This window comes from Tachypleus tridentatus, chromosome 4 (genome assembly GCF_004210375.1).
Source record: "Tachypleus tridentatus isolate NWPU-2018 chromosome 4, ASM421037v1, whole genome shotgun sequence".
Classification (NCBI taxonomy): domain Eukaryota; kingdom Metazoa; phylum Arthropoda; class Merostomata; order Xiphosura; family Limulidae; genus Tachypleus; species Tachypleus tridentatus.
Genome location: NC_134828.1, coordinates 23,453,759 through 23,470,697, shown reverse-complemented (window position 1 = coordinate 23,470,697; position 16,939 = coordinate 23,453,759). Strand labels below are relative to the sequence as shown.

The window sequence follows — 16,939 nt, the reverse complement described above, 5'->3', positions numbered from 1 at the left end:
TGCACGTTAGAAATGTCACTGTTTGTTTCTAATTTCTGCTCACACGTGTTTTTTTCAACAAGACCGTGCACCCAGGTTCACCGGAAATAGACTTCGAAGTTATTTATTTGTTTGGTGTTACTCAAGTGGCGTGTGTTTGAAAATAGACAGCTTTGACACCACGTGGTTAAGGTGGAAATAGGACCTCAAGATTATAGTCTACAGACTCCCTCACCCGAAATTCCCCCTAAGCGCTTACAAATCATGAACATGACTCCTTTAAATAATTTGTTTCTTACAACAGACAAGTAATAAGTGAGTAAGCCTAAACTTATTGAATAAATGTGTGTTAAGACCTCTAACTGTGTTATATGTAAGTGTAAATGCATAATTTCCAGTAGCAATTTACTTACGCAATTTTGTTTTCGCGCCACGACAAAATCTTTAAGTTAACGCTGGTTGAATCTCAGTATAGTAACAAATCCATTTTTAATGTTCAACGTTAGTTCTGTATACCCATGAAGTCTTATAATTTAATCGTTTCAAACTATTTATTTCAAGGTCTCCTGTAGAAATTTTAAGTCTAATACTCGTGCAGTCACTACTTGTTTATTTCATGCACCATATTACTTACGTTTTGAAATATTAAAATAAATGCATTCTCCGATAGCTTGACCACACATACTTTAAGCTACTAACGCTATTTGTTTTGTGACTAACTCATTTATTTTAAGCCACTAAAATTAGTTATTGTATATTTGTCCATGTATATTTTAAACCACTAACGCTGGTTGTTGTGTGTTTACAGAGTGATAAATATATGTTTTTACCAATAATATATTATTGATATCATAAATATTCTATAACGAAACATTGTTGGCTACACCTTAATGGTGTGCATCATAATTTTTGAAAAGCAAAATGCTCTTGAAAACATCTTAATGACATAAAACAAAGAGAAAGAATCAATTGTTACTTAGAAATATTACAATTAAGTTGAATATTTTTGGTGTGATTGTTTTCGAAATATCTTTTACAATTATGTATGCAATTCAAAATGGAACGTCATCGATAGCGTTCTGTGTCCAGGTACATGTATATCATTTATGGCCAATGTCAACCTTGAAAACTTTGACATTGACTATGATTTGGCACCATTGTCGTTTAGACTTGTGGCATTGTGCTGTTTAAAAAGTTCCAATCTGACAAGAAGATAAACCTTCGTATGATGTGTGAAACGTCAAACGTATGAAACATTTTCCACATATTGTGGTGTTTCTATTGTCTGTCTGAGTCGCTCAAACACTCGTTGGATTTTACAAAAAATATTAATCACTAGGAATCGACAACTAATGAGCATGTGTGTCTCTTCATCTGGACCTTTTTATGACGCCTGTGATTTAGACGTATGTTTTTCATGTGTAAAATATGTACACCCTTAGGAAATTTATGTGTATTACAGATTTCCATAAGTGCTTTTTTCCGTATCCACTTCAATGCTTAGAAACAAGGCTGAGAGTGACTTAGTGGTTAGTACACCCAAACTGTGAATCCGAAGCTTTATGGTTTGCGACTTGTTGACGCAAAAAAGAAAATACAATCTCCAGTCGTGTATGCATTATAGGTGTAGCAGTCAAGTTCAACTATTTGATTATAGAAGAGAAGCCCAAGAGATGTCAGTGCATATTATTTACAAGCTGCTTTCCTTATAGTCTATAATTTCAAAATTAGGGATTTCTGGGTGGAGATAATCTTTATGTAGCTTTGAGAGAAATTCTGCAACAAAAGAAAAAAAAAAGAACATTGCTTTGAAATAACCTGTGTCTGTGGTTAATCTGATAACATTATTTCTGAGTTAGAAAAAATATGTTTTTAGTCTTAACTGTTGAAAATAACACATTTTTCGAATGATTTCCCTAATGAATTTCCTCTTTTCTCGTTACAAGACAAATAGAAGTCACATTTGTGTGTCACTCACAAGCAACGATTGACAAACGTAGGAGTCACATTCGTGTGTCACTCACAAGCAACGATTGACAAACGTAGGAGTCACATTCGTGTGTCAATCACTACTACGATTGACAAACGTTGGAGTCACATTCGTGTGTCACTCACAAGCAACGATTGACAAACGTAGGAGTCACATTCGTGTGTCACTCACAAGCAACGATTGACAAACGTAGGAGTCACATTCGTGTGTCACTCACAAGCAACGACTGACAAACGTAGGAGTCACATTCGTGTGTCACTCACAAGCAACGACTGACAAACGTAGGAGTCACATTCGTGTGTCACTCACAAGCAACGATTGACAAACGTTCAAAGAAACTTTTGGATATTATAAACTTTGACCAAAATACAGATTAAATGATTTTGTAACTGGTGTTTTTTTAACCAATGTGGTTCACTTTATGTATCCTCACGTCCAAGAAGTGATAGCAGAAATATTGGTCGTAAGCGACATCACTATGTAATACTAGAATAGAAGGTCACATAACCACACAAAAAATAAAATTAACACACCACCTCTGCAACTGGATCAAGGGGAACGCGCTGCAATTCACGTGCTTACCTTATTCTTCTTTCTTCAATTTAATAGGTTAATGACAACAACTACTGTTGATGTATCTCATCCTCCAGATACGTCTTTCGAGGCTACGAAACACGTTACCTGAAGCGTCCTCGGTGATTTAGCGCCATCTAGTTGTAACTTTTGTTTTAAATACAATAAATTTCTTTCAGTCTGATGCTTTCTGCTAAAAAAAATTGGCACATTGAAATATTTTAATACTTATAGCTACTTACATTGAGCACTATTCAGTCCACTGAAATATGTACTTATACCGAGTATCTCCTCTCGTTAACCCTGAAATATGTACTTATACCTAGTATCTCCTCTCGTTAATCCTGAAATATGTACTTATACTGAGTATCTCCTCTCGTTATAACTGAAATATGTACTTATACCGAGTATCTCCTCTCGTTATAACTGAAATATGTACTTATACTGAGTATCTTCTCTCGTTAACCCTGAAATATGTACTTATACCGAGTATCTCCTCTCGTTAACCCTGAAATATGTACTTATACTGAGTATCTCCTCTCGTTAACCCTGAAATATGTACTTATACCGAGTATCTCCTCTCATTAACCCTGAAATATGTACTTATACCTAGTATCTCCTCTCGTTATAACTGAAATATGTACTTATACCTAGTATCTCCTCTCATTAACCCTGAAATATGTACTTATACTGAGTATCTCCTCTCGTTAACCCTGAAATATGTACTTATACCGAGTATCTCCTCTCATTAACCCTGAAATATGTACTTATACCGAGTATCTCCTCTCGTTAACCCTGAAATATGTACTTATACTGAGTATCTCCTCTCGTTAACCCTGAAATATGTACTTATACCGAGTATCTCCTCTCATTAACCCTGAAATATGTACTTATACCTAGTATCTCCTCTCGTTATAACTGAAATATACTTAGTAGTATCTCCTCTCATTAACCCTGAAATATGTACTTATACTGAGTATCTCCTCTCGTTAACCCTGAAATATGTACTTATACCGAGTATCTCCTCTCATTAACCCTGAAATATGTACTTATACTGAGTATCTCCTCTCGTTAACCCTGAAATATGTACTTATACCGAGTATCTCCTCTCATTAACCCTGAAATATGTACTTATACCTTATAACCTGAAATATGTACTTATACCGAGTATCTCCTCTCGTTAACCCTGAAATATGTACTTATACCGAGTATCTCCTCTCATTAACCCTGAAATATGTACCTTATACCGTTAAAACTGAAATAGTATCTCCTCTCGTTAACCCTGAAATATGTACTTATACCGAGTATCTCCTCTCGTTAACCCTGAAATATGTACTTATACCGAGTATCTCCTCTCGTTAACCCTGAAATATGTACTTATACCGAGTATCTCCTCTCGTTAACCCTGAAATATGTACTTATACCGAGTATCTCCTCTCATTAACCCTGAAATATGTACTTATACCGAGTATCTCCTCTCATTAACCCTGAAATATGTACTTATACCGAGTATCTCCTCTCGTTAAAACTGAAATATGTACTTATACCGAGTATCTCCTCTCATTAACCCTGAAATATGTACTTATACCGAGTATCTCCTCTCGTTAACCCTGAAATATGTACTTATACTGAGTATCTCCTCTCATTAACCCTGAAATATGTACTTATACCGAGTATCACCTCTCGTTAACCCTGAAATATGTACTTATACCGAGTATCTCCTCTCGTTAAAAAAATTTAGCATTGTACATCTCAACACACTTACCGCTCTAAGTCTCTTTTATGTAAAGACAAACTTTAAAACTGTGACTTCTGACAAAAGTCACAATAGAGAAACCATATTAAGCGTACTATTTATTAACACGTTTTATACAGAATGATTATTATTCTGAAACCATTGGAGAAAGGAAGGAGTTTTCTCTTTGGTTTTCTTAAGCTGTTAATTTTTCACAATGTAATGTTGTCGTGTTACTTTGTGTAGCTGATTTATGCACGTTCTATTCCGACTAATAAAGTATTAATTTGAAACAGTTTAAAGCGATTCTGTATTAGTCACCAGGTGGCGATATAATGTTACGGTCAATCACACTAATTTAAAGTACTTAGACAATATGTAATTATCACTCTGAATAGAAATAAATTAACTGGCAGATGGCGCTAAACATATTATAGTAGCTCACTGCGTCCTTTTTTTTTTCGTTTGGTTGTCTAACGTGACAAATTTTTTCTCCAAATCTGTACCTTTTTTTGTATTACGATTTTGTTTTTAATTTCGCGCAAAGCTACTTGAGAGCTATCTGCGCTAGCCGTCCCTAATTTAGGAGTGTAAGACTAGAGGGAAGGCAGCTAGTCTAGTGATCACCACCCACCGCCAACTCTTGGGTTACTCTTTTATTGACGAATAGTGGGATTTACCGTCACATTATAACGCCCCCACGGCTGAAATGGCGAGCATGTTTGGCCCGACCAGCTATGGACTGGCCTTATTTTACCAAGCTCTGCTGTGTTGCTTCCATTCTAATACTGTAAAAATCGCGATTCGATGCCATAGGTGGAGGAAATGGGCACAGCACAGATGTCCCATTGTGTAGCACAGTGCTTAATAGCAAAAGAACAAATAAAACGAGAAGTTTTATTACAACTGATCTAGTGTGTCTTTCCGGGAGAAACACATTATTGGTTCTAGAGTGAAGAGGAAACGGTAACCATAATGATCATCTAGTGAGTTTCGAGCCAAATTTTCTGAAAGTATAATTCTTTTGATTAATGAATCACATATTTTTAACATATTTTAAAAAACAAATAGAAAATGCATTGTAAAGTAAATTCTAACCGTTTCTATGGATGAACAAACTCCATTTCGTGTTTTTTTTTAAAACAAAACTGGGTAAACCGGCAAGTAGAGCAAGGTTTGTTTTTTTTGCCCAGTTAGGATATATCCACGAACTGCTAACCTCCACCAGTCTTGACTTAGAATCTAATCACCAAACCAACCGGACAATCTTGTCTATACTCTCTGCCCCAAAGGCGACTCACTTTTTTGCCACATGGCTTGGTTTTCTAATAAGTCAATATCAAAAAGTGGATGAATATCATATTTTTTGTTTATGTATTTAGAGCAAAACTACTAAGTGTGTGCTGTCTTCGCCATCTTCGCTGGCCAACCAAACCCCAAATTTGGCGTTGTAAGTCCAAAAACTTACCTCTGATCCGCTGGGAAACTTTTATTGTGTTATTTGTTTTTACAACGCAAAGCAAATACACAATATTCTACCTGCACTCTGTCCACCGTGAGGAATCGAAACTTGGATTTTAATAATATAAGTCCATGAGCATAACACCCCTCACTGGTACAGTGGTCTACGGATTTACAATGATAAAATCAGGGGTTCGATTTCCCTCAGTGGATTCAGCTGATAGCCTGATGTGGCTTTGCTATAAGAAAAACACATAAACACACACACACACCCATGAGTTTAACCGCTGGCTCACCAGAGGACTTAAGTTATGTTACGAAAATCTCGAAACATATATAATGTTAATAACAGTGCCATATTAAGATTTATTTTACAAGAGCATCTCTAACAGGACCGCTTTATGATTACCTCTTATTCTTGACCCTCCTTCAGAATCATGCAACTGATCATTTGTTAAATTATTGTTATGAACACTCAAGTGACACTAGATCGTTTAAATATTAAACGATCAGATACATAGCGATATACTAGTCTGTAAGTTATTTTAATTTTAACAAACTAGGATATATATTATGAAATATCATATGATATTCATCAGAGAATATCCATCGGTCATTCTGAATATTTTGAATTTAATAATCTCAAGTCCATCTCAAACACGTAAATAATATTTTTAGTATAGACGCGTTATTTTATTACGTATATAGATAGCTTCATTTTTTTTAAAAAAAATCGGGAAAGGGAAAAGAACTGAATAAAAATGTTCTTGTTATAATTAGAAGCAGTTATATGCAGTCTTATTAGGGGGTGTCCGTGTAAGGAACATTTTACGGTACATTTTGCATCCATGCGACAATGCGGATTGTTCCAAGAAATATAGAAACGTAGAATTGCATTCATAACAAGCCATAGCAACACCGTGTGCAACAGTTACACAGTGGACTATCTGTGCTCTATCCACCTCGGGAAATACAACCCTAGGTTTTAGTCTATACTTACCGCTGAACCACGAACATGCTCTCCCTTCCAGCCGTCGGTGTGTTATAATGTGACGGTCAATTCCACTTTTCGTTGGTAGAGGGTAACTCATGTTAATCTAATGTTAGTGACTGAATTCGTATGTGTTGTATAACCTATTCCATATCTAATCAGGTAATTTGTTTCCTATCTTGTGTTTGTCCAATCACACTGAACGCTAAACACTGTCATACGAAACAATATTTTAATGGTTAGGCCTTTTCCACATTGCTATTTCTGGAGGTGTGGGGGCATGCACCCCAGAAACGTTTTGAAAATTTAAATATTTGAGATTGAATCTTCAACTGTGTTAACAACCAATATTGCATACACACAACGTAATATATTGAGTTGAAATAAGCAAGTTTCAAATCATAAGCTGTAGCTATTCATGTCATAAAAAAGTGGTGAGGCTATGGTCTGACTGGTTTTATAACTTCCTACTGCCCTGCTACACAATGAGTTTTTAAACATTTTCTCGCGTGTTTGTATTACTTCGTTTATCAGGAGTTCTGGTTAATTGGTAAAGGTACCTCAGCAGAGAAGACACATATCCCCACATTTAGTAGGTTATGATCTGAAATGACGTCTCCTACAACTTTTATTGGGCCGAGTATGATCAAGTCGTTAAGGCGCTTGACTCGCAATATGAAGGTCGCAGGTTCGCCCTTTCAGCCGTGGGGGCGTTATAATGTTATGGTCAGTCCAACTTTTCATTGGTAAAAGAGTGGCCCAAGAGTTGGCGGTGGGTGGGAGTTACGAGCTGCTTTCCCTCTAGTCTTACACTGCTAAATTAGGGACGGCTAGCGCAGATAGCCCTCTAGTAGCTTTGTGCGAAATTCAAAACAAACAAACAAACACAGAACGTACGGTTAACTGTGAGATGTCTATTGTTACCAATTTTATCGTGATTTATACAAGTATGTCTGAAAGTCAAGCTGTATTTGAGTTTAATTTAACACCAGAATTTTGTATTATGTATGTTAATGACATATTTGTTATGGCGACATGATAAGGAAGTTTTAATAAAGTTTTGTAATTTACCTAATTAAATTAGAGACTTCAGTTTCATACATCTATTATGTAGAATACAAAATATGACTAATATTTTGTAGAAACGTTAGATAATACAGTTTATCACAAAAGGTTCTCTGCAACTGTGTCAACACAACAACAATTTATGTCGTAGTAAAATAGCAGCTTTTTTTATTTATATATGAATAGAGCTATGCAATTATGTTCTAATCAAGAACCGAATAATAAAATATTATTTTTAGAATCATGTAAGTTTCTTATAAAAATAAGAAATCTGAGAGTTGGTTTGTTTTGAATTTCGCGCAAAGCTGCACGTGGGCTATCTGCGCCAGCCGTCCCTAATATAGTAGTGTAAGACTAGCTGGGCCAGGTGGATAATGCACTCGACTCGTAATCTGAGGGTCGCGGGTTAGGGACGGCTAGCGCAGATAGCCCTCGAGTAGCTTTGCGCGAAGTTCAAAAAACAAACAAGCTTATCCACCTGGCAATGCCGGGCCCTTTGGATATGAATGTCCTGGTCTGAAGTCTACGACTTATCACTGTATACGATTGCACTGTTAGCTAGGACAAGTTATGAAAGTAAAACGAAATACGATTTAAAGCAGTCATGTTGAAGTGCTGACCTGTCCTCTGGTCAGAAGTACTAAATTAGGGACGACTACATCTGAACTCTGAGGTTTCTCATCTTCCCTTTAGTTGCATGTAATTCTGATCAAATTTAAAATATCACTCTTAGAAGTAAAAATAACATTAACTATGATAACATATGGTTTTCGTTGTTGTTGTTTTTTGACTACGTTATATTGTTAACATACATGGTCGTCCGAAGTATTTTATGCGCCTTGTAGTTTTTGTCAGCAGATTTGGTAATTACCCTTCAAAATATTCCTTCCATAATCAATGCGAAATACTAAAAATGTTCTTCTACGCAACTTAAAACAGGTTTGAAACTGGTAATAAATATTATTTTCATCTTTTATGCTTCTAAGTATTGGAGGAATTTTCTGTTTATCCACGATATATATTTTTTTCATTCGAGTTAGACAACTTCCATTGAAACGATTTAGTTTCTGGAATTTGTGGTGTATTGTACCTTTTTATCATTATGCAGGTCGATTCGCTGAATTCTTCGATGTGAAAGTTCATGTGTTAATCGCTCGAACATGGATTACTTGAAACATTTAAGTTTTACTTTGTAGCTATGGTTTTATTGGAATTATAATATTAATGAAATGACATTAAATACACAGATAAATTTTATTTTACCTATACTTTCCAATACAATAAAAAATAATAACCCTTGTATATTGTTTATGTGCAATTATTTACATAATCTTATTTTAATGTTATTCAAAAATAATAAACAGTTTGATCTGCTTTCTCTCAAATAGTGGTTTGTTTCAATTCTGCCAGCTTCACTGATTGTTGGGTTTTCAAACATGGCAAATTTATTTATTTATCTTATGGATGAGTCTCATCTTTCGAATTGCCTAAGTGATCAAAGCATTAAACTATAATGAAATCTTGCTTATATGATAAAGTAAAAACGTTTTTATTTCGCGATGTGCAATCCCCAGCTTCGTGAAATTTTTATGCTGTATGCATGTAGATTTGCAATATGGGTCATGATTTTCCCGTTTTGCCTCCGTTTTCCGTCATGGAGAACTTCATGTTTCTCCATTCGAATGTACAGAAAAAAAAACTGGGCAACTGAATTAGCTGCGCGTAGTGGAACAAAACAAAGTTGAAGAAGGATGCGGATATGACGCGCGGATCTAATTGTTCTTAATTAATTAGAGAGTTACAAAAGCGATAAATAGCATCAAAAACAGTTTTGTATTATCAGTTTCTCAAGTATCTACCGAGTATCCAAATCAAAAACTGTCGTTTATGGTCAGAAATTGAGAAAAACTTGGAAAAATAATATTCCTGAAGTGGTGCTATTTGTTTTACAACCACGCAGGTTGTAGATATGACGTCATGAAACGTCACACCCGGCTTTAATGCACTGGCACCACGGGTAGTCAGATAAAATATAAATAAAACACCATAGTTTTCAAAAACTGTGTCAATCAAAACAAATAAAACATTGAGTGATAATAAAACTTTCAAGTGTTAGTGAAGGATAATAGAGATATAAAGGTTTTTGAAACATATTAAAATCATATAGAATACTCAAGAATCCTAATTAAATAGAACTTTGAGGTATCCTAATCATACAGAGTATTGAGATATAATAAACCATATAAGTTATTCCGAAATAATAACAACATTTAGAATATTCAAGGATTATAAAAACATATAAAGTATTGATGAATAATAAAATGATATAGATTATTTATAGAATATAAAACATACCGAACACTGGGAAATAATATAAGCATATACAACACTGAGGAATTATAAAAATAGATAGAACAGTGAGAGTTACAAAACATATAGAATATTAAGCGTTATAAAAATATATAAAATAATGAAGGATACCAAAATCGCATAGAACTTTAAGGGACAGTAAAATCACATAGAACATTAAGGGAAAATAAAATCGCATACAGCAATGAAGGATAATAAAATCACATAGAGCATTAAGGGATAGTAAAGTCACATAGAACATTAAGGGATAATAAAATCACACATAACACTGAGGGACAATAATATCACATAGAGCAAATGAGAGATAATAAAATCACACAGAATTTTGAGGAATAATTGAAAAATATAAAAAATTGGTATATGATCAAAACACATAAGCTATCAGGAATAATAATAAAATTATACAAGGATATATGGAACATCGAGGGACAATAATGAAAAAACTAAAATTAAACATTGAGGGACAACAATAATAAAATTATATAAGGATATATGGAACATCGAGGGACAATAATGAAAAAACTAAAATTAAACATTGAGGGACAACAATAATAAAATTATATAAGGATATATGGAATATCGAGGGACAATAATGAAAAAACTAAAATTAAGCATTGAGGGACAATAATAATAAAACTATGTAAGGATGTGTGGAACATTCAGGGACAACAATAATAAAACTATATAACGATATATGGAACATTAGAGTGGCAAACACTCAATGAAAGTTATGCTCTCCCAGCAGCCTCCTATCTGAGATATTAGGATTTAGTGTTTTAAGTATTAATTATCCTTATATTGTGGGCCCGGCATGGCCAGGTGGATAAGGCACTCGACTCGTAATCCGTGACACCAAACATGCTCGCCCTTTCCAGCCTTGGTGCGTTATAATGTTACGGTCAATCCCACTATTCGTTGGTAAAGTAGTCCAAGAGTTGGCGGTGGGTGGTGATGACTAGTTGCCTTTCCTTTAGTCTCACACTGCTAAATTAGGGACGGCTTGCACAAATAGCCCTCGAGTAGCTTTGCGCGAAATTAAAAAACAAACAAAACCTTATATTGTGTTACATATTATAATTTATCTCGAACACGTCTCCAATTTATTATTGTTACGTACTATAATTTATCCTGGAGGAGTTTCTAATTTATTATGTTATAAATTACCATTTCAAATACCCTGAAATTTCAACTTAGAAGTTAATTGGCTGTCGATATATTTCAAATTTATGATATTTGCCAACATTATTAAAATATATTATTTTATTTCTTAACACAAATATATTTTAATAAACAAACAACAATACAATTTATAACAGTGGTTATTACAGATAATGATTAATACATAAAAGTTTTATAAACAATATTGAGTCATCTATCTTATCTGGAACTGAATATTTTACCGACTGTTCACGGTGAGTGAATTAATTCTGTGTTAATACACAGGTACACGTTACTTGACGGGAAACCAGCTAGCTTTTTTACACATGATTTTTTTCCCGACGAAAGTATCTGATAACCTCGTAAAAATACCAACGTTTGAAGTACATTTTCTGAAGTTAAACGACTAATAATGTTCGAAATCTGCAAAAGTTACTGGTCAACTATCTGTAGTTTTCCGATTAATGAGCGTTTATCACAGTTATAGCTTCCAAGATTTATAGTATACTGACTGTAGTAAATTAACAATGTTAAACTGTCTCTTGACGTATCGATTTATAAACTTTTATGGCGAAATTCTCAAAGTTTCAGTCGACAACAGTATTCGCAGATACGCTAGTGCCTTCTTAAAGACCCCTGCTGAGGAAGAGTTACGTCTTCGGAGTTAGAACGCTAAAATCAAGGCCTCGATTTCCCTTGGTGGCCACTGCAGATAGCCCGATATGGCTTTGCTCTAAGAAAAACACACACATGCTTTCGTGAAACGTATATTATTGATTCTTACGCTCGAGAATCTTCTACAAATTTAGAGAATAGGCGGGACTTTCGCAGTACACATTTAACAATATATGTTACATGCATATATAAATATGTATTAAACTGAAACAAACATAGATATCAAAATAAATATATATTAGTAACCCCGTCACAACTGTGACTCACACTGACGTGGAAGTGCAAATTTGGGGGAGCGGAGACGGAACTTCATGATATATAATTTGAACCAATGAAAGAGAAATACTATCTCCAATAAACCAATTAAATGAAATCTAGAGAGTATAAGACCGCCACAAAATAGTGTAAATAGATCCTAAGGTAATCTCGGTTTGATCTTGTTTCTTTATAATTAAAATCATAAATAGAAGCTTCTTTAAAACAAACAAACAAACAAACAAAAAACAATCAACACGGCCGATTTCTGGATTACACTTCTCTGATCGAACAATGGGATTTAACTGCCACTCTTATAGCACACTCAAGGTCTCAGAATATAAAGTGCAATTTTATGGTAACGAATTCAAAGTATAACCACGATAACCACTTGGCAACGCCTTACCTCACTAGGTCATGTGATTATTTAAGTTATTCTTAACCTTACCGATTTAAAAAATTCTCGTCTGTCACGACGAACCAAATATAGTCCCTATTTATAATTTCAAAATTATACAAGTGATATACAGATACATATATTTGAATAAATAAACATTGAATGGTTTAAGTTTTAACAAAAAATTTCGAAAACTATCCGGTTGTGATTTCCAGGATCCAACTGTCGTGTCTTTAATTGACATTCACTTATTACCCATAATGCTTTTTATGTTTCTACAGCTATTGATATACTGCTATAATATAGACAGAAAAATAGATTTAAAATCTAATATCGTGAAGATCTAACACATTGTAGCACATGCTAGCTTTTGTCTGTCGAAGAAGTGTCAATTTCATCTTTTTTTTTGTTTATTGGCCGGCAAAACATGCTCGTCCTTTCAGCCGTGGGGTCGTTATAATGTATGGTCAATCCCACTATATTCGTTGGTAAAAGAATAGCCCCAAGAGTTGGCGGTAAGTGGTAATGGCTAGCTGCTTTCCCTCTAGTCTTACACAGCTAAATTATGGACGGCTAGCGCAGATAGCCCTTGTGTAGCTTTGCGCGAAATTAAAAAAAAAAAACAAGTAGCCTGAGTGTTTCTCTTTGAAACCGCACGTTGTTCTGCTTGTTTATTTTTTGTGGGGAGGATAACGTGTTGTAACCTGGATTATCTTTTGGTTGAAAATAGTTTTTAAAAAAAAGTGTTTGGGTTTTTCATATAGCAAAGCCACAAAGGGCTATCTGCTCAGCCCACCGAGGGGAATCGAACCCCTGATTTTAGCGTTGTAAATCCGGAGACATACCGCTGTACTAGCGAGGGGATTTTTAAAAAGAATTAATCACTTAATTTAATAATTAAATATACTGTTAAATATTTATAAACGATAATGCAGAATACACACAGTTTCTCGTAACGAGGCCTGGCATGGCCAAGCGCGTGAGGCGTGCGACTCGTAATCCGAGGGTCGCGGGTTCGAGCCCGCGTCGTGCCAAACATGCTCGCCCTCCCAGCCGTGGGGGCGTTATAATGTTACGGTCAATCCCGCTATTCGTTGGTAAAAGAGTAAGCCAAGAGTTGGCGGTGGGTGGTGATGACTAGCTGCCTTCCCTCTAGTCTTACACTGCTAAATTAGGGACGGCTAGCACAGATAGCCCTCGAGTAGCTTTGCGCGAAATTCCAAAAACAAACAAACAATTCTCGTAACGAATGAAAGACTGTTTTATCCTTCGACAGCGCAGAGAAAATAATAATAAAAGGTCAAAATTAGAAACGACCTCAATGTAAAACTGTGTCCAACCCAGTGGCGCAGCGGAATGTCTCCGGATTTACAACGGTACAAACCAGTTTTCGATACCCGTGGCGGGAAGGATACTAAATTGCCCTTTGTGTAGCTTTGTGTTTAGCTGCAAACAATATAGGGAAAAATAATATGACACTTAATATTAAACTCCACCTGGAGTAAACTACTGGTATTAGACCTTTTTTACTCTACCTTATCTGTACTGATTGGATTTTGGTTTCGCTTTCAGTACATAACTTGGTCTGATCAGAATATCTGATTATTTCGTATTTATTAAACATATTTATTTAATATATTTCTACATATGTTAAATAATAAACACTCCCAACGCATTATGTTTAACTTATTAAAACAAGCTGCACGAGTTAAGCGGTCATAATGGTTTTTGTTTCTTTAATAACCACACGTGAACAATTCTCAAGATAAGCAGATAATAATACACGCACGAATACAATTCGCTGCTCATGTTCTAGAAGCTTTTAAGATAAGAAACAAGTTACGTGTGATGTTTATAAACAACAAAACGTTATACCATGACATAACAATTCTTATCATCAGTTCATACCCAAGTTGAAAAAAAAATTATTAGGTTGAGGAATAATTCGTGAGCGTTTTTAACTAATTTCATTCAAGCATTACATGCAAGACTATACAATACTTCAATGCATGAACACATTACACCCAAAACATTTATTATGATACTTTATTTCATGTAATACCTAGGTATATAGTATGCATTGTTTTAAACGAAATTGCAAGAAATTAAATGCGAAAAGCAGATGGTGTCGAAAATGCTCGATTTTGTCCACTTGACATTCCATTTAATGAGCTGAAAATGAAAGCAAAAATTAAAGACATATAAAAATCAAACACACCATCTATTAGAGGAAACAATTATCTACCAAATGACATGAAATATTTTGCGAAAGCGTTTCATTTATGAATACATTTTTTTTAACTTGAAAAAACGCTCACGAATTATTCCTCAACCCAATATTTCATAAGAGCTGCAATCAGGGAAAATTAGGCCTACTTACTAGACTTGTAGTCTGTCAAACTCTGGAATCGAGGATCCCCACTTCTTGTCCTATTGCTGTAAAATCAAGAGTTGGCGTTGGGCACTGTTTATCAGCTAACTTCCCATCAGTCTGTCAGCTCCAAACAAAAGATAACTATGCATAGATATCTTTCGTATAGCTTTGTGCGAATATTTCTCCGAAACAGTTTGTTTTGAATTTCACGCAAAGCTACATGAGGGCTACTGCGCTAACCGTCCCTAATTTAGCAGTGTAAGACTAGAGAAAAGGCAGCGAGTCATCACCACACACCGCCAATTCTTTGGCGACTCTTTTACCAACGAATAATGAGATTAACCATCATATTATAACTCCCCCATGGCTGTTGTTGTTGTTGTTTTTAATTAATCACAAAGCTACACATTGGGCTATTTGTGCTCTGCCCACCACGGGTATCGAAACCGGGAGTTTAGTGTTGTACGTCCGCAGACATACCGCTGAGCCACTGAGGGGGGGCCTATGGCTGAAATGGCGAGCATGTTTGGTGTGACCCTCATATTACAAGTCGAGTGCTTTAACCACCTGGCCGTGCAGGGCCCTTTTGAAAGTGAAGACAGGGTATTCATAAAATTATTTTTCAAGAGTTAATAAATATCACCTGATGGGTCAGCGCTGAACTTGAGGACTTATAGGACTAATACTCCTGGTTCGATTCCTTCAGTGAGAACAGCGCGAATACTCCATAATACAGCTTTTACTTTAAAACAAAAATAAACATTTAAATAACGTGCGAATCAATTATTTTATGCTGATTGTTTTTCGTTTGTTTTTGAATTTTGCGCAAAACTACACAAGGGCTAACTGCGCTAGCCGTCCCTAATTTAGCAGTGTAAGACTAGAGGGAAGGCAACTAATCATCACCATCCACCACCAACTCTTGGACTACTCTTTTACCAACGAATAATGGGATTGACGCGTAAATAAATCAAACTCTTAACAGTGATCACTTGAAGGCTAAGCCTTATTTCAACCATTTCTTCATCAACCTAATCATTGGAGCTACTTCACAATTCACACTTTATTAATTATAGATTTACCCAATAACCGTCATTCGGTGGAAATTGCAGAAGATTTTAACCCAAGTATATTCTATTTTGTTTTTTTTTGGTATCTCTCATGAAAAAAAATGGAATTACACAACAATGAATTAGTTACTGGAGTATAACCTTTTTACTTAATATAAAGCCGTGACATTATGACTCCTGACGGTAATGTGAATAATTCGAAAAAAACGTTCCCTATTGATTTTATTAAATAACATAAAATATCTATATTTTTAAAATGTTCATTTTTTTTTTCTTGAGGTAATTCGGTGTTGGATTTTGCTTGTTTGTTAAACACAAAGTTACGCAATGAGCCATCTGTGCTGCACAACCTACGACTATCCAAAATCAATGTTAAGTAATTTGGTCCCAAGACTTACTGCTGAACCGCTGGAAGCTTCGTATCCGAATCATCGTATCTCAATGGCATGATGAAAGCAAAAAAAATGACATTTTAAAGTAGGTTAAAACAAATTACGTTTATTAATATACTTTAATTCAACACAAATAATTAGCATTAAGTTTATTTGAGCCAATCTAAACTTGCGAATATTTTACGATGTGATAAGTTTTCCTTGATCTGAAATTACGTTATTTAATTTATTTGTTATTAAGCGCGCCCCACGCTAGTACAGCGGTATGTCTGCGGATTTACAAAGCTAAAATCAGGGGTTCGATTCCTCTCGGGGGGCTGAGCAGATAGCCCTTTGTGGTTTTGCTACAAGAAAAACACGTAACACATTGTTATTAAGCGCAAATTTTTAGGTGTAGCAAACTGTGTGATGATCTTTAAACACTGCGCTAACCAATTCTTTGAGGTCTAACAAT

General features: G+C 35.1%; 1 protein-coding gene across 1 annotated transcript in view; it reads left to right on the top strand.

Moving 5' to 3' along the window:
• The first annotated feature begins 207 nt into the window (after window positions 1-207).
• LOC143248673 (cyclin-G-associated kinase-like) overlaps window positions 208-16,939 on the top strand; it is a 91,159-nt gene continuing 74,427 nt past the window's right edge. The window contains exon 1 of the mRNA XM_076497274.1: window positions 208-294. The gene's annotated coding sequence lies outside the window, so the exon portion shown is untranslated. The remainder of the gene's footprint in view (window positions 295-16,939) is intronic.